A 23367-nucleotide genomic window follows, 5' to 3' on the forward strand; every position below is an offset into this window, starting at 1 on the left:
AGGAGCCCCAGAGAGGACTGGCCCCCCTCCCTCCTGAGCGCTGCTTCCTGGGCAGTCCTATGCTCTCCCACCTGGGTCTCCAACTTCTAAGCTGGGGGCGTGAGCAAAGGCCAGGACGGCCCCTGGGAATCTAAATTGGGTTCCCAGTGGGCTTGGGGAGCTGGGGGTGCCTCAGGTGGAGCCTGGGCTTTCACCACCCCAGCAGGCAGGAGTTAAAAGTTCACCTGGGCTCAGGTGCCGAATTCTCTAGGTACTCTGGTTCCCATCTCCCTTTCTCAGTGGACTCCCCACCTTTAGAATCACCCAGGGTGGTATCCCATGGAGGGAGGGGAGGGCCCCACCTGGTGGCCTCTCGTCCAGCCCACCCTGCCCCCTGGGGGTCTCTTCCCCCTGTTTCTATAACCCCAGAGCCATAAAACTGACAACAGGTCCAGCACAGAGACTGGATTTTATTTAGATCCACAGCCCTTCTTAACGCCGCAGCTGGGGCACAGCCTGTGGCCGGGGCGCCACCATGTCACCTGACACAGTAGAATCCACCAGGGCCTGCCCATGTCTGATGGCCACACTGGGGCCATCTGGGCTCCCACAGAGGGCCGTGTTGGAGGGGCAGCTGAGGCTCCAGGAGGAGGGACAGACTTCGCAGGGAGCTTCGAGCTGTTCCCCCACCCTGCCCCTGGCCTAGTGCTCTGGGCTGGGCAGGGGTGTGCTTCAGCGCCCATCCTTGGCCAGAGCTCCAGAAGCCGCTGCCCCAGGGCTTTTCTCCTCGATCTGCTGCATCTGCTCTCCGGCACCAGCCTGGCTCAGACACCCTCCAGCCCGTGTGTGTGTTCCCGTGGTGGCTCCCATGCTGGGCCAAGGCTTGGGTGGGGCTGAGGCCCAGGGTGTGCTGAGCAGGCCGGGCACCCAGGCACTGCCTGTCATGACTGAAGAGGACCTGGAGGAACCATAGGGGGCCGGTGGAGTCTGTGCAGGGCGGGGATGGGGGAGCCTTTGAGGCTTCCCCGGTAGGTTACCCCTTGCCTCCAGAGGCCTCTCCCTGGAGCCAGGCAGCCAAAAGACCCTTGTTGGAAACGCCACCGGCTGCAGCCCCAGCTCCACAAACTGACAGTCCAGTCCCCTGGCGCCCACCACTCGGGTTTGGGGGCTGGGGAGACGGCGCAGCTGAGAATCCTGGGAGGCCTGGAGACTGCCCCACCGGGCCGTGCATCAGGCTAGGGGACACCTGGCAAAGCCCAGCTGTTCTGTGCCAGCCCTGAGAGACCTGCAGCCGGCTGGCCAAGGTCGGGGGTTGAGCCTCCCCTCCCCAGGTGGCTCTGGGACCCAAGGAGAGAGCCCAGGAGGGCCGGCTCCGCCCACCCTCCCCCTTTTCTGGGAGGTGGGGAACAAGAATAAGGGGCTGGGGTGGGCCACCCACATCTGCTCCCCGGCACCAGCCTGGCTCAGACACCCTCCAGCCCAGCCCGTCGCTTGCTCCGGGATGAGGAGGGCCACAGGGTATTTTCCATGAGGAATTTAGAAATAGCTGTTGGCAGAGCCTCGGTAGGCAGGCCCCCTGTCCCCAGGACCCTCACAGGCATGTCCCAATTGCCCCACCAAGGGGGCCTGCGACTTCCCAAGGGACTTCCCGCTGAGGGGCTCCACGCCCACCTTCTCTCTCTGCATGCCAGGGTAGAGTTTTGGCCCCCAAAATTCACATGTTGAAGTCCAGGACCTCAGAATGGGACCTTATTGGGAAATAGGATCACTGCCGACTACACTTAGTTACGATGAGGCCATGTTGGTGTGGCGGGCCCTATCCTCGATGCCCCACAGTAGACGATGCAGATCCAGACACCAACATGCACACAGGGAGGACCCGTGTGGACATGAGGGCAGAGGTTGGGCGAGGCGGCCACAGGCCAACAGACGCCAAGGATGGCCTCAGCCTGTGGAAGAGGGGGCAGCCCAGGACAGTCCTGGCTCACAGCCTCAGGGAGCCACCCCAGTGGGCTCTGGCCTCGGGAACTGCGAGGTCGTTTCTGTTGCGTGAAGCTCCCCAGTCTGTGGACCTTGTTCCTGCAGCCCGGGAAACTCACGCCGCACATCCTGGCACGCAGGCCAGGCCGCCGCTCGGGTTTGAGGCCTTGCCGCTCCCTCGCTGCCCCCAGCCACCCCTGGGTGCCTGAGCCACCTGCACACTCTCACGGAGCCCAGCTCACGACACCCATGTAATGTGCGACACTTGTCAAGAACCACAGGAATGTCCTTGATTAAAGCGTAAGCAGGGAGAAGCGTGGCCTAGTTCCCACCGATGCCCACCAGGGTCCCTCACCTGCTCCCCCTTGGCGCTGGCCTTGGCCCCTTCCTGCCTGCCCCACCAGGCAGCCGCTCTGGTCCAGGGACCCGGACTTGGTCCCTTCTTTGGGCACTTGCAGGTGGGCACCTCGCTTTTCCTGCCTCTCTGCCCTCTGCCCTCCCCTTTTCCTGGCCTCTCTGCCCTCTGCTGTCCCCTGCAGCATCCCCCAGCCCCAAGGGCGGTGGTCCCATGGGCGGAGAGGATTCCTGTTGGGCTCCCGAGCTCTGGAAATGCGGCCGCTGCTCTGCAAACGTGCCTTCTCTGGGCCCTTCCACCCTTCGAGTCCATCTCCCTCCCTGGCCTCCACGGTAGGTCCAGGTGAGCAGGGTCCCCTGTGGCCCCCACAGTCCCCTTGCGTCACTAGGCACCATCTATCCCAGCCTCATTTCTGGAGCTGCTGACATCTGGGCCGGCCACAGTGCCTTAGAGGGCCTGGTTGGTCTCCGTGGCACAGCCCCATCCTGCAGCTGAGGGCCTTCCTTAACGGCTGTGCCCTCCACCAGCCAGGACCCAGGCGGAGCCCCTGAGGCAGGGTGTACATCCCTGGAGTCTGCGGATGGGGAGGTGGTTGGATGAGCTGCCTTGTACCATGGCTGCGTGTGGGAAACAGCAGGAGGCCGGGGGAGCAGTGAACAGAGCCGGGCCCACTCCAGGGATCTCGGCCTAGGGCAGGTGGGTAGAATAAAGGAACAGATCCAAATTTGTCAGGGGGTGTGAGAGCAGCAAAGGGCTGGTCAGGCAGGGAAAGGGGTTCTAGAGGGGAGGGTTTCTTTGTGTAGTAGGTGGAATGGTGGCCTCCAGTATGTGATGTCCAACCAGAATCTCAGAATCTCAGAACTGGAGCAAGGGTCTTTGCAGCTGTCATGGAGAGGTTATCTGGAGATGAGGTCATCCTGGATCATCCCAGGGGTCCCTAAGCCCAACGACCCTCATCCTTATAAGGGATGGAAGAGGAGGAGAAACTCACATGAGATGAAGGCAGAGGCCAGAGTGATGGGGCCACAAGCCGAGGAGCACGGGAACCAGGGGGAGCTGGAAAGGCAGGAGGGCTCTGCCCAGAGCCTCTGGGGGCAGCAGGGCCCTGTGGACACCTTGGTTTCGGGCTCCCGGCCCTGGGAGCTGTAGGAGGACGCCTGTGCTGTTGTGAGCCTGCCACCCTGGGGTCCTCCGTGTGGCAGCTCCCGACCCTGATGTTCTTTGTTTAGTGGTTCTGGGGTCTCCGAGGTGCTGGGAAGCACAGGTATAGGGGACCTCAAGACAGGTGGGGCTTTCCCAAAGAAGCAGAGGATGCACCTGCAGAGGGGCCCAGAGCGCACACCCAGGTTCAGCAAATGGTGTAGAGGGCGCCCGGGCAGAGAATGCACGGGCAAAGGCCCCGGATTGTGCAGGGCATTTATACACGTGCATGGAGTTGGGGATAGGAGGGCCGGCCCCAGGGGCCGCCTGGGCAGGGCTCCTGCCTGCAGACCAGACCCAGAGCTGGCCAGTCCACCCTGGGAGAGTCAGGGTCAGGGGAGCAGGAGGGGGATCCGCAAGCTGGAAGGGTCTCGGGGCTGGCCAGGCTGAGGCTGCGCAGCCTGTGATGAAGGGGGCCGTGAGGGGCTCTCTTCTCCTGAGAGAATTCTAGAACCAGTGGGTGCCTCAGGCCCTGAGACTGGGCATACTGGGGTGTGTCCATCTGGGACCCAACGTGGCAGCCTCCCAGGCCTCAGGAGCTCTCTGCCCTGTGCCACGTGTTCCCAGTGCCCTGATTGCCTCTGTCCTTTCACAGCAGCTTCTTGGGTGGTGGGTGGGCTGCAAAAGGGTGTCTGAGTTGGGGGTCAGGGGCTGCAGTGACTTGAGCTCAGCCCAGGTGCATGGCGTGAGGAAGCTGTCCCTCTAGACGGCTGGGGGCCCTGAGCTCAGTGCTCCAGGCCTGCCCCCCTGGTCCCTAGAGGGAGGCAGGTGGACAGGACACGCCTGGACAGGACAGAGTCTGGGCTGGCAAACACTTGGAGGGGGCTAGGGCTCCCGCCTGCCTCTCCCCAGCACCATCTCAGTACAGGTGAGCAGAGAAACCAGACCCTCCCCCTCAGCCTGTTAGAGGGCAGAAGTGAACACCCTTGTCCCCCAAATCCCTGTCATGCTCTTTTGAGCCCCAGGAGTGGACACGGCATTGTCCTGGAGTCACAGCGTTGGTCTGACTCTGACTCGCATTCGATGATGGTGGAACCATGGGCAGGTCACGCTCCTCCCTGGGCCTCAGGAGCCGCCCAGTGCCAGAGCCAGGGGCACAGCATGGCAAATGTCATTCCCGGCCTGCCTGGCTGCCTGGCAGCTCTCGAGAGAAGCCCACAGGCCCGCTCCTGTCTCCCTGCTTCCTTTGAGTGAGGCCCGGGCTGGGCCTCTGCCGTGTTCAGGGCACCAGCACCGGCTGCACAGCCAGCGCCCACCAGAGTTGACTCCTTGGGCCTCTGAGCACCTTCCCACTGCCTGGAGTGGCCGGCTGACCAGTGTCCACGCACTGCTTTCCCCACCTGGAGGCATCTCTCTGTCATTGTTGAGTGCGCAGTTCCTAGCTAGCAATCACCTCCCCATCCTCACGTGCACCAGGCATGGTCCTGTGACTACAACCTGAGCAACATAAGCAGAAGGGCTGGGCCGACTTCCTGACTTGCCAAAAGACCCTCTCCCTCCCCCTCCCCCTCCTCCTTCCGTTTCTCCTCCCCCTCCTCCTCCTCCTTCCGTTTCTCCTCCCCCTCCTCCTCCTCCTTCCGTTTCTCCTCCCGTTCCCCTTCCCTTTCTCCTCCCCCTTCCCCTTCCCTTCCACCTTCCCCTCCACCTTCCCCTCCCCTTCCCTTCCCCTCCACCTTCCCCTCCCCTTCCCTTCCCCTCCACCTTCCCCTCCCCTTCCCTTCCCCCTTCCACTCTGCCTTCCCCTCCCCTTCCACTCCTCTTTCCCTCCCCTTCTCCTCCCCTTTCCCCTTCCCCTTCCCTTTCTCCTCCCCCTTCCCCTCCCCCTTCACCGCCCCCTTGCCCTTCCCATTCCCCTCCCCTTCCCCCTCCCCCTTCCCCTTCCCTTTCTCCTTCCCTTCCCCTCCCCTTCCCCCTCCCCCTTCCCCTTCCCTTTCTCCTTCCCCTCCCCCTTCCCCTCCCTCTTCCCCTTCCCCTTCCCCTCCCCCTCCCCCTTCTCTGAATCAGGGTCTCACTCTGTCACCCAGGCTGAGGTACAGTGGCAAGATCATACCTGGGACCACAGGTGCACATGGCTAATTTTTGTATTTTTTGTAGAGACAGGGTTTCGCCATGTTGGCCAGGCTGGTCTCAGACTCCTGGGCTCAAGTGATCCACCAGCCTCGGCTTCCCAAATTGTTGGGATTACAGGTGTGAGCCACCATGCCCGGCCCCAGCTGAAAGCTTTTCAATAGTCTTTTACCTTCCCTCCTTTCTCCTTCCTGCTGCCTGGAATGTAGATGCAATGGCTGGAGCTCCTGCCGCTGTTATGGAACCATCTTTGATGTCTCCCTTTCAGTCACACCCCTCATCCAATCTGTCAGGAAATTCTGCTGAGTCCATGTTCAGATATCCACAACTTGGACCACTTCTCCCCACTTCCTGTGTCTCCACTGCGATCCGGGATGGTGATGTTCTCCTACTTCTGCCCTGGCCTCCCCACGGTCTGTTCTCACCCAGCAGCCAGAGGGTGAGACCATGTCAGCCTCTGCTCAAACCCACCCTCAGCCCAGGTCCTCACAGGGACCCTGCAGGATGTGCCCTGCCTCCCCTTGGGCCCTCCCAGCACCCCCTAGCTCACTGCCTGGCAGCCCCACTCCTGCTGGTGGGTCTACAAAAGCTCTGTAGCATTTGCTGAGAAACAAATGAAACCTGGACCCCAGGGATGGAGGCCATGGTTGGGGGGCACCATGGAGAGGGGGAGGCACCGTAGAGGGGGAGGCACCGTAGAGAGGGAGAGGCACCGTCCCAGCCTGGCTGCCTGCCCACCACCCATTGAGCAAGCCTCTGGTATTTAAGCCACCATTTGGTTTAGGGCCCAATGAATGAAGCCAGCCAATAGCAATCTCTCACGTTACCCTCTCCATTCTATAGATGGTAAAACCGAGGCTCAGAGAGGCAACGCAGTGTGCTCAAGGCCACAAGACTTCTAGGTGTGGGCCAGGGCTCCATGCAGGGTGAAGGTTATCATGACCCCCAAGCTCAGGGCACCCCAGGGATGTAGCTCTGACCCCTTCCCTGAGAATGGAACACCCCAACTCTCTTTTTTTTTTTGAGACAGAGTCTCGCTTTGTTACCCAGGCTGGAATGCAATGGCGAGATCTCGGCTCACTGCAACCTCCGCCGCCCGGGTTCAAGTGATTCTCCTGTTTCAGCCTCCCCAGTAGCTGGGATTACTGGCACCCGCCACCACACCCAGCTAATGTTTGTATTTTTAGTAGAGATGGGGTTTCGCCGTGTCGACCAGGCTGGTCTCCAACTCCTGACCTCAGGTGATCCACCCGCCTCAGCCTCCCAAAGTGCTGGGATTACAGAGGTGAGCCACCGCGCCTGGTCAAACACCCCAACTCTTTCTGCTGCATCGAGTCCAGCACTGTGCCCTGGGGGACTGGCCCCGGGGACATTTTCAGCCACATTAGGGAAAAGAGGACGTAATGCTCACACTAACCACTCCACACCCGACTCCAGGCTGGCCTGGCGCGATGCCCTGGGGGTCTCCAAGAGAGGCAGGGCTGGTCCCCACCCACCACCTCCCCTCACCCTGGTCTTGGTGTGTGGAGCCCTTGGCCAGGTCCCAGGCAGTGGTGGGTAACACCGCAGACGTGTGTTCCCCAGGGCGGGGCCCCTGAGAGCTGGGGTGGTTCTGACCCCGTCCCCACTCCTGGAGCAATGTCAGGGCGGGGCGGGGCTGGACAGACAATGTGACCTTTGCGATGTCCCAGAACAAGAACTGCAGATGATAATCACAGCCACCAGGAGGAAACTTCCTTTGAATCTTCCACCACCATGGTGTAGCGAGTGAGGGTGTTGGAGCATTCAACAAGATAAAAAGCCTGCTTTCGTCTGCATTTTTTCCCTTTTCTAAAAATTCCAGACACAAGGGGAGAGCTGCCCAAACACAGAGGTGGAGAGGAGCCTGTCCCGACACAGGGACACAGGGAGCTCCGGCAGTGACCACTTGGGCCCCAGAGAAACTCGCAGGTGGCCACCCCTCCTGTTTGGAGCTGGAGGCAGATCATCTGGGAAGCCTCGGGGTAGGGAGGGGCTGGTGGGCAGCGCCCCCCACTTCTTCCCCAGCCCCTCCAGGGGGAGCTGCCGTTCCGCAGCTCGTCCACCCAGCCCCAGGAAGGGGGAGGCTCCCCAGGACAGCAGCCCAAAGAGCAGAGGGTCTCCCTGAGAAGGTGCACCCCAGACAGGGCTTGTCCAGATACCACTAGGCTAGGGGCCCTGCTCCGGGGGGTTGGGGTCACTGGAACCTTAGATGGTCCCATCCTGTGAGGGGCTTCCTGGGCCACTTTGCTGCTCCCAACTGTGGAAGGTTCTCTCTTGCCTTCCCTTCCCTGCTGTTAGAAGCACCCGCGCCCCTCCAGGCAGCCCCCAGGGCCCGAGTGATGAATCACTGACTTCTTGCCAGGCTCCAGTCGTGATGCGGGGTGGCAGAGGGATGTGGGCAATGCAGCTGGGAGTCCCGGGGCACAGCCGGGCTCTCACCAGGCTCCCCATCCAGCAGCTGTGCACCCCCCCAACACACATACCGGGTTCCCTGCACCCCGAGGCAGCCCGCAACCAGCAGGGCAGGTCGGTGGGCCCCGGGGAGGAATGCAGGAATGCTGCGTGCCCAGACGAGGGGCCCTGCGCCAGCCCAAGAGGTTCTCCAGCTGCGCAGGGGCCGGGGCAGATGGAGCCGGGGTAATTAAAGCTGGTGACAGCTGAGGAGGGATAGAGACAGGAACACAGGTGGGGTCCCAGGCCCCTCTGCTTGCTCCCCAGGCAGAGGGCTGGAGCGGCCCCCAGGAGAATGCCACCTTCATGGGGGCAGGAAGAGAAGGCTGCAGGGGCACTGAGTGTCAGTGGACAGCGAGGTCTAGGAGAGGCCAGCTCTCAGCTGCAAAGGGCAGGCAGAGTCACCATGTGCCAGACCTGGCCGGGCCCTCCCAGTTCCCACCCAGACACCCAGACGCTGGTCTCGTCCAGGCCATCACATGGTCAGGAATGGTGTCTGCCTTTGACAGGTGAGGACCTGGGTGCTGTAGGATCTGCTGCTCTAAATGAAGGCAGGCAGTGTTGCCCCGGCAGGAGGACAGCAGCTCTAGGCCTGACAAGGCTCTAGGCCTCAGCTTCCTCATCTCTCCTGAGCCCAGGTTGACGTCCTTTCCCCACCTTCGACAGCCAGAGGACTGGACAAGTGTCTTCACCGGAGCCTCGTTTCCTCATCTGAAATACAGCGCTAACCACTCCTCCCTCCCGTGGCTGTGGCAATAAATTAAATGAAGCCCACAAAGGACCTAGCACACAGTAGGCACTTAAGCAATACGGAACCCCTCCCCCAGCACTGCCCGCCCTTCTCCTGGAAGCAGCCACACTTACCTCCACCACCTCCTCTCCATGGTCATCAAACACTCGTGACAGACCGGCCTCCCACTGCTGAGACCCTTAGAGGTCCAGGCCTCTGCTCCTCGTCCCCGTCTCTGCCACGCCTGGTGTCATGACGGTGAAACAGGCCCTGGGGGGGCAGCAGGCATGTTCAGACTGGCTTCCTGTGATGGCCACCAGCATTAGTAGCGTTACTGCTGCCTGGACACACACAGACGCCTGAGAGAGCAATGCAACATGTGGGTGAAGTTTTCAGATAAAATCGGAGATTTAATAGAATTCCCGCGGGGTGCTAAGCTCCAAACCCAGGCCACACATGGCACACGCAGGGCCTGTCAGGGCTGGGGCTGATGACCAGGGTCAAGGAGATCCCAGGGCCCTCCAGCTCTCTCCTAGCCTCCTGATATGGAGGGGAGGGAACTCCCATTCACCCCCAGAGAGAAGGGAGTCCACACACACTGCATCTGAGCTGGCAGTGGGCAGGGTACCCACCTCGGTGAGCAGCCTGGGGTGGGCTTGGGGTCAGGCCGAGGTCCCAGTGACAAAGGCTGGGGAGGTGGGTGCAGACAGCCTCCACTTTCGCTGTGGCCTCCTTCCTCTGAGGCCAGGCCTAGGATGCTTCTGCCCCACGGCTCCGGCCCACCTGCCAGGCCTGTCCGTCCTTGGATGAGGGCAGGGAGAGGTGGGGTGACCACTGGCAAGTAGAGGCTTCAAAAGTGCACAGTGGCCCTTCCACGCCCTTTGCTTCTTAGCCCCCCACCCTCCGCCGGGCTTTCTCCCTTCCCACACCCCGCACAGACAAGTATCCTGCTCTCAGCATCTCACGGGGTTGGGTGGCAGCTAGGAGCAGCAGCAGATGCCTGTGGGGAGATGAGATGCCCTCAGCTCCCAGGCCCCACTCCTGGGGAAGAACAGAGCCCCAGGAAGCTGCTCCAACCCTTCTTGGGGGCCCCAGCCCCGAACAGGGGGTCTTGAAAGGGACCTCTTGTGTGGTGAGTGCCCCTGAGGGCTGAGCCACATGGTCACCTTGATTTCTCAGCGGACGGAGGCTGAGCTGGCTAGGGTTCCAGGCTGGGTGTCGGAGGGTCACCCCAACAGGCGATGCCCAAGAGGTGTCCAGGCCTGGCTTTCCACGAGGAAGAACCAGTCCCCTGTGCCATCTGCAGGGCCTGCCACACAATCTGGAGAGCCAGTGCAGGAGGAGAATTCCTGGCCACTTGTTTAGAAGGCAGGAAAAGGGCCGGGCCTGGTGACCCACGCCTGTAATCCCAGCACTTTGGGAGGCCGAGGTGGGTGGATCACTTGAGGTCAGGAGTTCTAGACCGGCCCAAACAACATGGAGAAACCTGGTCTCTACTAAAAATAAAAATAAAAAAAATTAGCCGGGCGTGGTGGCACATGCCTGTAATCCCAGCTACTCTGGAGGCTGAGGCAGGAGAATCACTGGAGCCCACATGGCGCCATTGCACTCCAGCCTGGGCAACAAGAGCGAAACAGGGCAGGAAAAGGCTCCGTGAAGGTGCTGGCAGGGGAGGCGCTTCCTTTCCTTTCACAGCCACACGATTTGCCAGGGTGTTTATTTACTATTAAATGTCCTTCTAAAATAAAGAAAAATGTTAAATTTTAAATTATTGGCCGGGCACGGTGGCTCACACCTGTAATCCCAGTGCTTTGAGAGGCCAAGGCGGGTGGATCAGGAGTTTGAGATCAGCCTGGCCAACATGGTGAAACCCTGTCTCTACTAAAAATACAAAAATTTGCCAGGTGTGGTGGTGCGCTCCTGTAGTCCCAGCTACTTGGGAGGCTGAGGCAGGAGAATCGCTTGAACCCAGGAGTCGGAAGTTGCAGTGAGCCGAGATGGCGCCACTGCACTCCAGCCTGGGTGACAGAGCAAGACTCTGCCTCAAAAAACAACAACAACAAAAATCTGCAAGTTCAGAGGTAAAATGATTAAGAATTTCAGGACAGCCTTAGCCACAGGCCCCTCTGATTCTAGGCCCTTGCCAACTGCACTCCTCACCACCCATGCAGCCGGTCCGTTTCTCGGTAAAGACTTTTCTTTTTTTTTTTTTTTGAGACAGAGTCTTGCTCTGTCGCCCAGGCTGGAGCGCAGTGGCGTGATCTCGGCTCACTGCAAGCTCCGCCTCCCGGGTTCACACCATTCTTCTGCCTCAGCCTCTCCAAGTAGCTGGGACTACAGGCGCCCGCCACCACGCCCGGCTAATTTTTTGTATTTTTAGTAGAGACGGGGTTTCACCGTGGTCTCAATCTCCTGACCTTGTGATCCGCCCGCCTCAGCCTCCCAAAGTGCTGGGATTACAAGCGTGAGCCACCGCGCCCAGCCTCGGTAAAGACTTTTCTAGAAGTGTCAGCTATGGGTCAAGGCTTGGGAGAGGGGCCAAGAGAAGACCTAGGGGATGGCAGGAAGAGGCACCTGCTAAGCTTTGGGAAGTTTCCTTAGGGCTGATGTGGGGGCTTCCCTGCCAGGTGGCAGAGACCACATAGCTGTGCAGGTCCTTCTTATTTATTTATTTATTTATTTATTTATTTATTTATTTATGTACGTATGTATGTGCGGATCCTTCTTCAGCCAAGAATCATGCATGGCTCCTGCCACTCTGTGGGAAAGAACCCCATGACCGGGAGTGGGGTCTCCTGGCAGGCAGCGCACCCCACGATGCCCCCCAGGAAGCTAAGTTTGTAACCCCTCCTGTCAAGGGAGCCCTGTAGTCAGGCCCAGGACCCTCCCTCTTCCTGAAGATGCCAGCAGAGCCCTGGCTTGCAAGAACTTGATGCGTGCGTTCTCCTGACTGGGAGTCAGGCGACTGGTGTGTCCTGGACACCTGCGAACCAGGCAGACGCTTCTTCACCGGGAACTCCGGCCCTGGTGGGGCTGGGGCTGGTCTCCCACCTGTTTGGTAGCAGTAGCATCATCTCAGCCAGCACTCAAGTACATGACAAAGTCATGCAGAGCTGGCAGGGGAGGCACAGGAAGACCCTATGGTCCCAGGTTCCCAGAATTCTGTTTGAGGGATATGGGTTCGTTCCTGGCAGAGGTCGGGGGCATGGGAAGCTGAGCTGTTTTCCCTCGAACGTCTGCTGAAAGTTTTCTGAACACTTCCATACCTCATTATAAGATCAGAGCTTGTCAGCTGAAAACGAAGGACATTCACTATTTCAGGAGGTGGCCGGGGTGGCTGCCGAGGCCTCCGACCTCCCTCCTGCAGAGGCCACAGGCTGAGTGGGTCCCCACACTGGCCCTGTCTGGCCCTGTCTGCACCGGTGATCTGAGGACCCCGCCACCGTCAGGAGAGAACTCGTGAGTCCGAGAAACCAGAGTTGACTTAAGAGGTGAAAAACACGATGAGGAGGAAGAGACGTCAGTCACCTCCTTCTAATCCCTGCACCCCGGCCCCACAGCCCCTTCATCCTCACCACCCCGCAGGCTGCCGGCGAGAGGGAGGAGGGAGCCAGGTGCAGCCCCTCTGCGAGAAAGCCAGACTGCCCCCAGGCAGGCCCTTCATGTCTTCACCTTCTTATCTTCATCTCACAGAGGCAGCTGGGCTCAACACAGTTCCCCCAAGGAGACTGAGGTGGGGACCCCTGGGGAGACGTCCTCCGGCCCTGCAGCAGGGTGGGGGGCCGGAGCCAGGCTGTGAACAAAGACCAGGTAAGGAGATAAATCAGCTGCCCGATCACATTTCCTGCCCTGAAAGCTCCTGTAAAACACAAGAGAAAATTGACCTGTCAGGGGGATAGATGGGCCCAGATAGTGGCCACCCGCCCCGGGCCAGCTTCCCTCCACCCATCCCACCTGCACAGAGCACCCCTGCCCGGCCTGGGCAACCCCAGAGGGAACCCAGGCCCGGGAAGAGGTGGCCCCCATCCAGGCCTCCTGCGGGGGCTCTGCTCCCAGCCCCCGCCCTTTGCACGCCCCTGACGGACGAGGCCCAGCTGCTCAAGCCCGTCAGGCTATAAAATGGATGGAGACCAGGGGCGGTGTCAGCAGACAGCTAGAGTACCTTTTAAAAAATGTAATCTCTTTTTATTTCCCTCCCCTGCCCTCCCTCTGGACCACAACCTCCCCGCCACCCCTCCCCTCTTCCGCGCAGCCATGACCTTGGTGCACAGACCTTGGTGTGGGGCGGCCGGAGGCTTCAAGGACGCCCTCCTCACCTTAAGAAGCGTCGGGCTCAGCCAAGCCAGCCTGTGGGGGCAGGGAGAGAGGGAAGCAGAGCTGATGTGGACAGGCTGCACCCCCTCCAAGGTGACCCCACCACCTGCAACTCCCCCAGCCCCAGGGTGGCCTGGGAATGCCAGACGGGGCCCCTGCCTGAGGAACAGGATGGGAGGCCTCTGCAGTCAGCTCCTCCAGATGACGGAGGGGCACCTCTGGCCTCCTGGGGCCTCGCAGAGACAGGCTGGCCTCCGGCTCAAATGTTCCTCACCCAATCCCACCGCAGAGCCTCCGCTCTCTCTCAGCCCATCTTATGGCTGAGGCCAGGGAAGCCGGCAGGCTCGGGAGACTGCCTGGTGTCCTGTTAGTGGACAGCATGCAGGGCCTGGGACCCCAGCTCTGCCTGGCCCCCATGCCCAGGCTCTGCCAGCCCCACAGCACTGCGTTAGAGCCCCGGTCTGCAGGGCCCATGCTGTGCCAGCGGCTCCTCAAGCACAGGGCTCCCAGGCGCCACCAGCCAGAGGCATCAGGCTGCCTCAGGGAAGTCCCTTCTCCAGTGCCTCTTTGGCCACACAGGGAGCCCCCGTGTGTCCCCTGCCCCCCAAGGTCTCTGCTGGACAAGAGGCTGCAGCAGTGACCTTGGCAAAATGCATCTTCTTCAGCCTCCCTCAGGCTCAGCTGGGAAGGAAGCTGCTGAGAGGAGGGGAGGTGGCCTCTGAGTTCACTCAGGCCTCCCCAGCAGCCCAACACTGCCTCCAGGTCCCATGGGCTGCCCAGCTGGCCCCAGGGGACAGCCGAGTCCATCCACTGGCACACACTGGAGTCTGACCGGTACCCAGGCCTGACCAGCCGGCCCTTCCCCTCCATCCCCTCCTGAACAATGGCTCTTTCAGCACATGGGCAAGAGGTCACTGGCCGGCAGGAGCAGGCAGATGATGGGGCCAGAGGGAGCGGGAAAGAGGCTGGAGCTCCAGCCCAGGGGTGGCAGGCAGCCAGGGAGAGCAGCCACGCGCCGTCCTTAGGGCTGGGGGCTGAGAGAGGGTCCCTGAGGGTTGGGAGAGTAGGGAGGACCCGGGCCCTGGGGTGGTGACAAGGCACGGGTTGAGGAGCACTGCGCAGGCAGGGCTGGGTTGCACCCATGCTCTCCCCAGCACCTGGCAGCTCCCCCAGGCTGAGGCCTCTGGGGCCCCAGAGCTGCCCAGGTCTCCTTGGCTTCCAGGCCTCAGCCTCCCCTCACCCTGCCCTGCCCTGCCCCGGGCATCACTCCCTCTCCTGGGACCTCCCAGACCTTCCTCTGGCCCCCACACGTGGCACCGACTCTCCCGCCCCAGGATCCTCCCCAGGTATTGCCTGGAGTGAGGACTGTTCTAAGCAGCCTCGCCATCCACCTGGGAGCACAGGCTGGGGTCCGGAGCCTCCCCTGAGGGTCTGGTGCGGGGGACAGTAAGAGTTGAGGGTATATCCTTGTCTCTTACGTGTGTGTGTACACATGTACACAAACGTACTCACGTGCACACATCATGCATGTGGTCTTTTCCCACCTGCCCCCGTCAGTCTGCTGTCCCAGACCCTCACACTGGGTTTGAGGGTGTGCTTGGCTGCGAGGGGAAGGGGGGACTGTCTGGCAGCTGCATGGGCTCTGCCAGTCTGGGGCGCTGTGCCAGGGATGGAGGCTACAGGGGCTGGAGGACAGACAACGCGGCGCCATAGCCCCGCAGGAGCCGGCCGGAGGGGGTCCCTCTGCCTCGGCTGCCTTCTCCGTCCTCCCTCACTGCTGCTGCCACAGCCCCTGGCAGGGCCAGCGGCCTAGGGACCCTGAAGGGCAGCCCCGCAGGACTGGTCTGCACACTCTGCCCGGGGCAGCCCCACCCCCAGTCCTGTCCTGTGCAGTCCTCTTGCCCAGTGGGTGAGACTTCCCGGAAGACAGAATGGGGCAGATTTGCTTTCTTCTGTTTTGTGGTTTAAGCTTCATCATGCCAGCCCTGGCTCCCTGGCCCTGAGCCCTGGAGGGGCCCTGGCTCCTGCCTCAGGGTGCCCCCGACCCCACTGCTCAGCCCAATTCTGTACCCTCTGTTTGTCCATCGCCATTGGGTTTATAGTCTCTGGCCGCTGACCCTGGCCAGGTGGCCCCTGGCATTCTGCCCAGGATACCTGTCTGAGGGTCCCCTCCATGCCCCAGCCCTTCCTCCACCTCCACTCTGCCTGAAATCCATGATATTAACTGCTCAGTCCCGTGCGGCCCAGGTGCAGACTTATGTAGGGCAGGCCTGGACTCCCCAGGGCCCAGCTGATGGGGAAAAGCAGGTTACAGTCACCATGCCTCAGGGCTGGGCACATTTGTAGAAGCAGCCAGGAGCTGTGCATGGACTCTGGGATTTCAAGGCCTTCCCAGCATGGGCAGGGTGATCCGTGCTTGAATAAGTGAGTCATGCCCAGTGTCACTGCAAAGACCCGAGTTCCAGGGACTCACTCTGTGCCTGCAAAGGGTGGTATGAAGAATAGGCATCAGGCTGGGCGCGGTGGCTCATGCCTGTAATCCCAGCACTTTGGGAGGCTGAGGCAGGTGAATCACCTGAGGTCAAGAGTTTGAGACCAGCCTGGCCAACATGGTGAAACCCTGTCTTTACTAAAAATAAAAAATTAGCCAGGCATGGTGGTGGGTGCCTGTAATCCCAGCTACTTGGGAGGCATGAGAATGGTTTGAACCCAAGAGGCGGAGGTTGCAGTGAGCTGAAACTGTGCTACTGTACTCCAGCCTGGGTGACAGAGTGAGACTCCGTCTCAAAAAAAAAGAGAGAGAAAAAAAAAAGGAAAAAAGGTAGGCTTCAAACATACCCCTAGGTAGTCCCCCATTCTGATGTGTTTTCATACAACTTTATTTTTCCATATCTCCAAAAAATTAAGTTTTGTAACTCTAATGGAACAAAGAGAAACTCATGAAGCCAGCAAGGTTAGGTGCCCACATGTGGACTGGCATATTCGGGGCCACCCGTCTAGGGGTGTGGATGGAGTAGGGAACCATCTGGAGATGAATATGTCATGGGGACTTAGGAGCTTGGGAACAACCAAGTCCCTTGCTGTCCCTGGCTGGGCCCTGGTCTTGCCACACCTGGGAGATCCCATGGCTCGTCTTCCTCTCACCCCTCAGGACTGGCTTGCTGGAGCCTGCCCCCTGGACCGGCCCCTCGTGGGGGCTCCCTGCCTGCCTACCCCTGACCCCCATCCCCCCAGTGGAGCCGGACAGGGCTGCCTGCAGCTCTGTCTTCCGAAACACACCTCTCTCTCCCACAAAATAATTTAATGCAATTTAATGGCTTGAAGTTGATGTAAAAATTACAGGCGTGTGCGGGTGGGGTGGGGTGGGGGCCTCGTAAGAAATCCTTTTGAAAATATAATTGAGTTAATGGAGCCATAACTATGTCTCATTTTGGGGGTAATTGGCCTGCTTTTTGTCACCCTGTCCATTTACATACTCCTGTTTTCTTTTTGCTATTGATTTTTTCTTTATAAAGTGGGCCACTTTACTGCAATTTTTAAAGCCCCAGTGATGAATAAAACCTCATCTTCCCACTCATTAAGACACAAGAATTAGCCGGGCTCAGGGCCCAGCCAGTCAATTTGTTTAACAATCCCAGGCTGGCCGTGTTTTGGTGGAGACCAGGGGCTGCTTGCTGCAAGAGGGGCTAGAGCCGCTGCCAGAAGGTGGCCCCAGGCGAGGGGTCCCCCTCAGGGGAGGAGTCTGCTGCCTCCACCTGCCCCAGGACCTTGACCTTGGGACACCCCTCCCTCTCCCCATCTCCCTCCCTTGCTAAAGGCTTCAGCAGCCTTGGACCCCTCGGAGTCAGCCTTACTGCGGCTGTGATCCAGAGGCCCCACCCACCTGCGTTTCAATGCAGATCAAGGTCACACTTCCTATAGAAAATATTTTTTTAATTATAAAATCCATGCACACACAAAGTAAATGAAGCCAATGGCACAATGAGATTTAAAGCAAAAAGTAGCAAACCCCTCCCACCGCAGGCTCCAGAGAGACGTGTATGAATGGCTGGCTCCTTGTTCCCCTCCCAGGCACTGTGCATGCGGAGAGGTCCATTCTACACGCATCAAATCCTCACACAATTCGAATCCTGCCATACCTGCCACTCGCAACTTGGCGTTCAGTTTAATTTCATTTACTGTCACATGGACATCTTCCATAGTAGTACCGAGACCCACAGGCCATTTTTCATGACTTTGTAGTATTTCTCTGCCTGTCCACACTGTAGTATATTTGGAGCCACCAGCTGCCTGAGGGCTCTGGGGGATTAAAGAGTTTCCCAGTGCCGGCCGGGCATGGTGGCGGGCGCCTGTAGTCCCAGCTACTCGGGAGGCTGAGGCGGGAGAATGGCGTGAAACCGGGAGGCAGAGCTTGCTGTGAGCCGAGATCCCGCCACTGCACTCCAGCCTGGGCGACACAGCGAGACTCCATCTCAAAAAAATAAAAAAATACCCCAGTGACAATGGCTTAAGTCCCCCATTTACTTTTAGGAGTTTCCAGTGTGATGGAGCCAGTGCCCAGGCTCACGACCCCCACCCCAGCTTTCTTCACTCTGGCCACATGGCTTGTCTTCAGAGCTTTGTGGAAAGCTGTGCAGACAGACACCTCCGTCCACCTGGGGCACTGATGCCATGCCAGGGCCTGTCCTGCAGCTACTGGGGTCACAGCCCTCCAGGAGTCTGGGCCAAAGACAGTGTTTATGCTGCACCTGAAACCGCTTTGCCTGTTTCTCACTCACAGAGCTCCCCTCCAGTCAAAAGCTCTGGAACCCAGGGCACGAGCCCACATGCAGGAAGCTAGGGCCCAGAGGGGAGAGAGCTGGCTGCGGGGAGAGGCCAAGGCCGCCCAGCAGGGAGACAGAGCGACGTGTCACCCTGACCAGTGAGCCCAAGCTACCTGTCCCACCGGGGCTCAGGGGACCCCACTCATTGTCCTTCTTCCTGGGCACAGGGCTGCCTTTCCCAGCACTCCCTGTGGCCCGGTGCCTAAGTTATGGACAACGGATTGCAAACCAGTGTGGTGGGAAAGGGGACCTAAAGAGCCATCTTGGAGGCTGCTTGAGCCCCCGGCCAGCCTGGACCCCAGGAACTGACAAAGGTGAGGGAAGGGCACCAGCAAAGCCAGGACACCATGGGCTTCTTGGAAATGATTTGATATTTGATGGTTCCAAACAGCATCAAAGTAATCAATGTGGGAGCAGCTCAGACCTGTGCCGGGGGGGTGGGCACCAGTCGGCACTCCCCACCACCCTTGCTGGGACCTCTCCCCGCAGCCTGGCTCCCGGTGCCCAGCCGCCTTCTGGAGGCCCCAGTCCCACCTCGCTTCTGCCCATCGCTCTCACCACAACCCTCCCCGCCCCGGTGTCTCACTCATGCCTCACACCTGGACTCCCCAGTGGGACACAGCTTAGAGGGTCTCACGTGGGAAGCCCCATGGCGGGCCCAGCCCGGGTTCCGCACGTGGGCCTCCTGGGAGCCGCCCCACACCTGCGCTTCTCAGGGGCGCCCGCTGTGGGTCTGCAGACCACACTTTGAGAGCGGGCTCCCCGGGTGGTGGCTGACGCCTGTCACCTGTGGCCCTGCTTAACCCACCCTCCACCGGCACTGAGTCCCCCCGCACAGACCCCGGGATCCAACCCCCACTACACGGAAAGGGAAGCTGCACTTGGGGTGACAGGAGCAGGTCAGGGGCCCTGCATCAGCTGCTGCCACCGGCCCCTCCACCTCATCCTAGCTGCCAATAGAGGGAATCCCCCGAGTCCGGCCCTGACGCAGCCCCTGACCCTGACCCCCATCCTCACCCCCGTCCCCATCCCCACTGGACGCCCCAAAGACCACAGCGCCCTCTGCTGACACCGGAGTCACACTGCTGAGAAGGCTGATTGGCCCAGCACTGTCAAATCCAGTCACGTGCTCAGAGCAGGGCCTCCTCTGATTGGCCATCCTGGGGGCACTGTGAGGGGCAGCCTGCCAGGCCTTGCTTTTTGGTGGGAGTCTGATTCCTTCAGCCCCTGCACGCCAGGTGCAAGCCCCGACTCCCGCTGCAGGGGATTCTGGGTGGCGCTGGCGCCCGGGCCTTGGGGGAGCCCTGGACCGAGCCCTCGGTGGTTGAGCTGGGCCCAGAACACCTGGCCTTGGCTCTCCCCTCTCATTCTGGGGTCACCGGGTCAGGCTCTCCCTCCTACAGGATGCAGTGGATGCAGAGGGGGCTGTTGGCTGAGGAGGGGGTACTTGAGGGACTCTTCCTTGGGGGTAGAGACAGAGACGTGCTGAGACTGTCTTGGGGGTCGTCCATCCTCAAAATCCCACATGGGCCCCCCAGGTCGCCCCCTCCCCACCTGCCCTGGGAAATCTCCCAGCAGCTGTTTTCTGGAACAACTGACGGCTGAGGTCAGCTGGAGGTCAGAAGGAGGGTTTGGAGCCCGGGTAGGGGTGAGGATGGGGAGGCCTCAGGAGGGGTGGGGGTGGCCCGGCCAGCCGGGAGCCACAAAGGGCAGAGAGAGTGCAGCGCTGCGGCCAGCCGCCAACGGGGCCGCCAGCAATGTGGTTTCAATCTAATTGTCCCAAAATATTGTTACAACACAAACCACGTGCCATCCACTCACCTGCAACTAATCAGCGGCAAAGCTACTGAATAAATCGGTTCCACACCCTGGGGCCAGGCAGCCCAGCATGTGAACCCGGGCGCCCGGGCTCGGACGGAGGCCAGGCGGCTTGCTGCCCGGGCCTGTTTCCTGTTGGGGCAAGAATTGTCAGGACAAGTGTGGGTACGACAGGGGGCTCCTCCTCTCTTTGTGACGCCCCACTTCACGCTGGAGGCAGAGCCAGAAGGAACAGTCCCTCATGTCACAGCTGGCCCAGGCCCGAGAGGGTCAGCCAGGAGGTGGGAGGCCGCGCTGGAGGTCTGTCCAGGGTCTGACAGCCCAGGGAGTCCTCAGTGTCCTCTCTCCACCCTGATCATTCTGTCCTGAGATGGTGACCCTGAGGGTCTTCACCCGTGCAGGAACATTTGCAGGTCCACCCGCAGTGACAGTAAGACAGGCTTCAAGGCCACCGAGGCCTTTGGTGACTATGATTTCAGTGATTCCTCCAACACTCAGAAGAGCTAAGGAGGAAATGGAAGCTCATGAAGAGCCTGGAGCCTGGACCCCAGGCCTGGTGCTGGCAGGTGGGGCCTCCCACGCTTGGGTCCCTGCCTGGCAGCCTGCACACCGAAGCCCAGCTGGGTTGGAAACAGGCCCTCCTCAGGGAGCCGGCAGCTGGGCCCAGGCTTCCAGGGACAGCAGACATTCCACCAGTAAGTGTAGGGGCAGCAGGCAGCCCTGACTTCTCCCGGAGCCTGGGGGCCCCCATGGCGGACTTTCAGCTTGGCCTTGTGGGTAAATGGGGTGCCCACGGGCAGGAAAGATGGCATAACACTGGTTCCGCACCCACATGGGCTTCACATATGGTCACAAATAAATTCCTTGTGAGTTTGAGGATGGCCCAGCAACCCCCAGAAGGAAGGGGCCTCGTCAGCTGAGGTTGCAAGGGTGTGCTGGTGCCTACCACCTCAGCACAGTCGGCGGGTGTTGGTGGCCGCCGCTGTGGAGGGGAAGCCAGTCCCTGGCTTTGGAGGGTTCACAGGCCCCTGCCGCCCTTCCCTGGTGCCTGGGCCACCTGCTCAGTCTCTCTGAAGTCCCAGCACCCACTGGCCACTCAGCAGTGGTGACTCGAGTTCCCGCACCTGTGCCTGGTCCTGCAGCAGTGGTGCGGAGAGTGATCTGTGAGTGCCCTGGGGCTGCCATGACAAGTGGCCACCGACCCAGTAGCTTCAAGCAGCGACCTTCATTGCATCACAGGGCCACAGGCAGAAGCCCACAGTCAGGATGGCACATAGCTGGTTCCTTCTGGAGACTCTGAGGGAGATCTGCTCCTGACTGTCTCAGCTCCTGGGGGCAGCTGGTAGTTCTTGGTGATCGCTGGTTTGCAGCGGCGTCACTCTGATCTCTGCTGTCCTCGAGAGACCTTCCTCCCTGATGTCTCTCCCCTCTCTTCTAAGGACACATGTCATTGGATTTAGGGCCCACAGTAATCCAGGATGATCTTAACTCGAGATCCTTAAGTGAGGATCAGAGATGTGAAGCAGCCTGCCCCGAGGAGGCTTAGCTGGGAAACAGCCAAAGAGTAAAACCTGAAAGGCCACAACAGGTGCCTCACGACAGCGGTCAGATGCCTTGTGGCATGGCCAGGGACCTGTGTTCCAACGAGGAGCCACCGCAGTCTGAGACTCCCCTCTACAGCGGCCGGCCATGCTGCCCACCCGACTGTCCAGAGGTGGTAGGCACAAGGCACACCCCTGCAACCTCGGCTGATAAGGCCCCTGCCTTCTGGGGGACCCTGAGATGCTGGGGAGACGCTGGGCCATCCCCAAACCACTGCTGTCACTCGAGGCTGAGCATTGCAATGCCTGGGCATCCCCGAGTGCCACCGTGAGCCTGTGTGTCTCGTGACACGTGTGCAGATGTTATTCCCGGCACAGATACTGAACGGCGATGCGTGCACTTGGCAGCCAGGAGGGTTGCAAGGCCAGTGGTGAGAGGACCAGGTTCTGGCTCAGGCTCACACTCTGAGGCCCCCAAAACCCAAACCGTGAACCAGGCGAGGCTTCAGCCTCAGCCACAGGGGAGGCCACGCCCACCAGCACCTGCCTGAGGCCGGGGTCCACCTCCAGCAGGTTTCTGGCGGTGGGAAAAAGTGGAAGATACAGGCCAGAGGAAGGATGCTGCCTGACCGACCACAGCCAGCTCTGCCTAGCAGCCCTGAGAGCAGGCAGAGGAGGGAGCAAGAAGAGACCACAGCTGATCCCAGCCTTCCTTGCCCTGACGATTTCACCCTCCCCATCCAACCTTTGAATGAGAAGCAAAGTGGGCTAGGCACCATGGCTCATGCCTGTAATCCCAGCACTTTGGGAGGCTGAGGTGGGCAGATTGCTTGAGCCCAGGAGTTTGAGACCAGCATGGGCAACACAGCAAGACTCCCGTCTCTACTAAAAATAAAAAAATTAGCTATGTGTGGTGACACATGCCTGTGGTCCCAGCTACTTGGGAGGCTGAGATGGGAGGATCACTTAAGCCTGGCAGTTTGAGGCCGCAGTGAGCCACGGTTGTGCCACTGCACTCCAGCCTGAGCAACAGAGCAAGACCCTGTCTTTTAAAAAGAAAAAAGGAGCCGGGCGCGGTGGCTCACGCTTGTAATCCCAGCACTTTGGGAGGCTGAGGCGGGTGGATCATGAGGTCAGGAGATCGAGACCACGGTGAAACCTCGTCTCTACCAAAAATACAAAAAAATTAGCCGGGCGTGGTGGCGGGCGCCTGTAGTCCCAGCTACTCGGAGAGGCTGAGGCAGGAGAATGGCGTGAACCCGGGAGGCGGAGCTTGCAGTGAGCCGAGATTGTGCCACTGCACTCCAGCCTGGGCGACAGAGCGAGACTCCGTCTCAAAAATAAAATAAAATAAAATAAAAATAAAAATAAAAATAAATAAAAAGAAAAAAGGCAAAGTGGAGGCATTGCCTGTTATCCCTGCTGCCAACGGGTCTGGCCCTCAGAAGGGGTGGGTTACCAGATGACGCAGGTGGGCCCCTCCTGGCCTTGCATAGGGTCTCCCCTCCTTTTTTTTTTTTTTTTTTTTTTTTTTGAGATGGAGTCTCACTGTCACCCAGGCTGGAGTGCAATGCTGTGATCTCGGCTCACTGCAACCTCCGCCTCCCACGTTCAAGCGATTCTCCTGCCTCAGCCTCCGGAGTAGCTGGGACTACAGGCATGCACCACCACACCTGGCTAATTTTTGTATTTTTAGTAGAGGCGGGGTTTCACCATATTGGTGAAACTGGTCTCGAACTCCTGACCTCAGGTGATCCACCTGCCTCAGCCTCCCAAAGTGCTGGGATTATAGGCGTGAGCCACCTCGCCCGGCCCCAACGGAACCATCTTCAAGTGTATAATTCAATGGCATCAAGTCCATTCACGATGTTGTGCAACTGTCACCTCTATTAATAGTTCCAGAACATTTCATCATCCCAAACAGAAACTCTGTACTCATTAAGCAATATCCCTCCCACCCTCCGCCCCCCACCAGTCCCTGGTGACCCCGAATCTACTGTCTGTCTTTGTGAATGGCCTATTCTAGACATTGCACAGAAGTGGAACCACACACCACGTCTCTTTCTGTCTGGAATTCCTCACTTAGCA

At 59.8% G+C, this 23367-nt stretch overlaps 1 pseudogene; it reads right to left on the reverse strand.

Moving 5' to 3' along the window:
- Positions 1-2197: 2197 nt before the first annotated feature.
- The window catches only part of LOC116483866 (putative uncharacterized protein encoded by LINC00482), a 36749-nt pseudogene continuing 15579 nt past the window's right edge, over positions 2198-23367 (reverse strand).

This window comes from Hylobates moloch, unplaced genomic scaffold, assembly GCF_009828535.3.
Source record: "Hylobates moloch isolate HMO894 unplaced genomic scaffold, HMol_V3 SCAFFOLD_15, whole genome shotgun sequence".
NCBI classification, from domain to species: Eukaryota; Metazoa; Chordata; class Mammalia; order Primates; family Hylobatidae; genus Hylobates; species Hylobates moloch.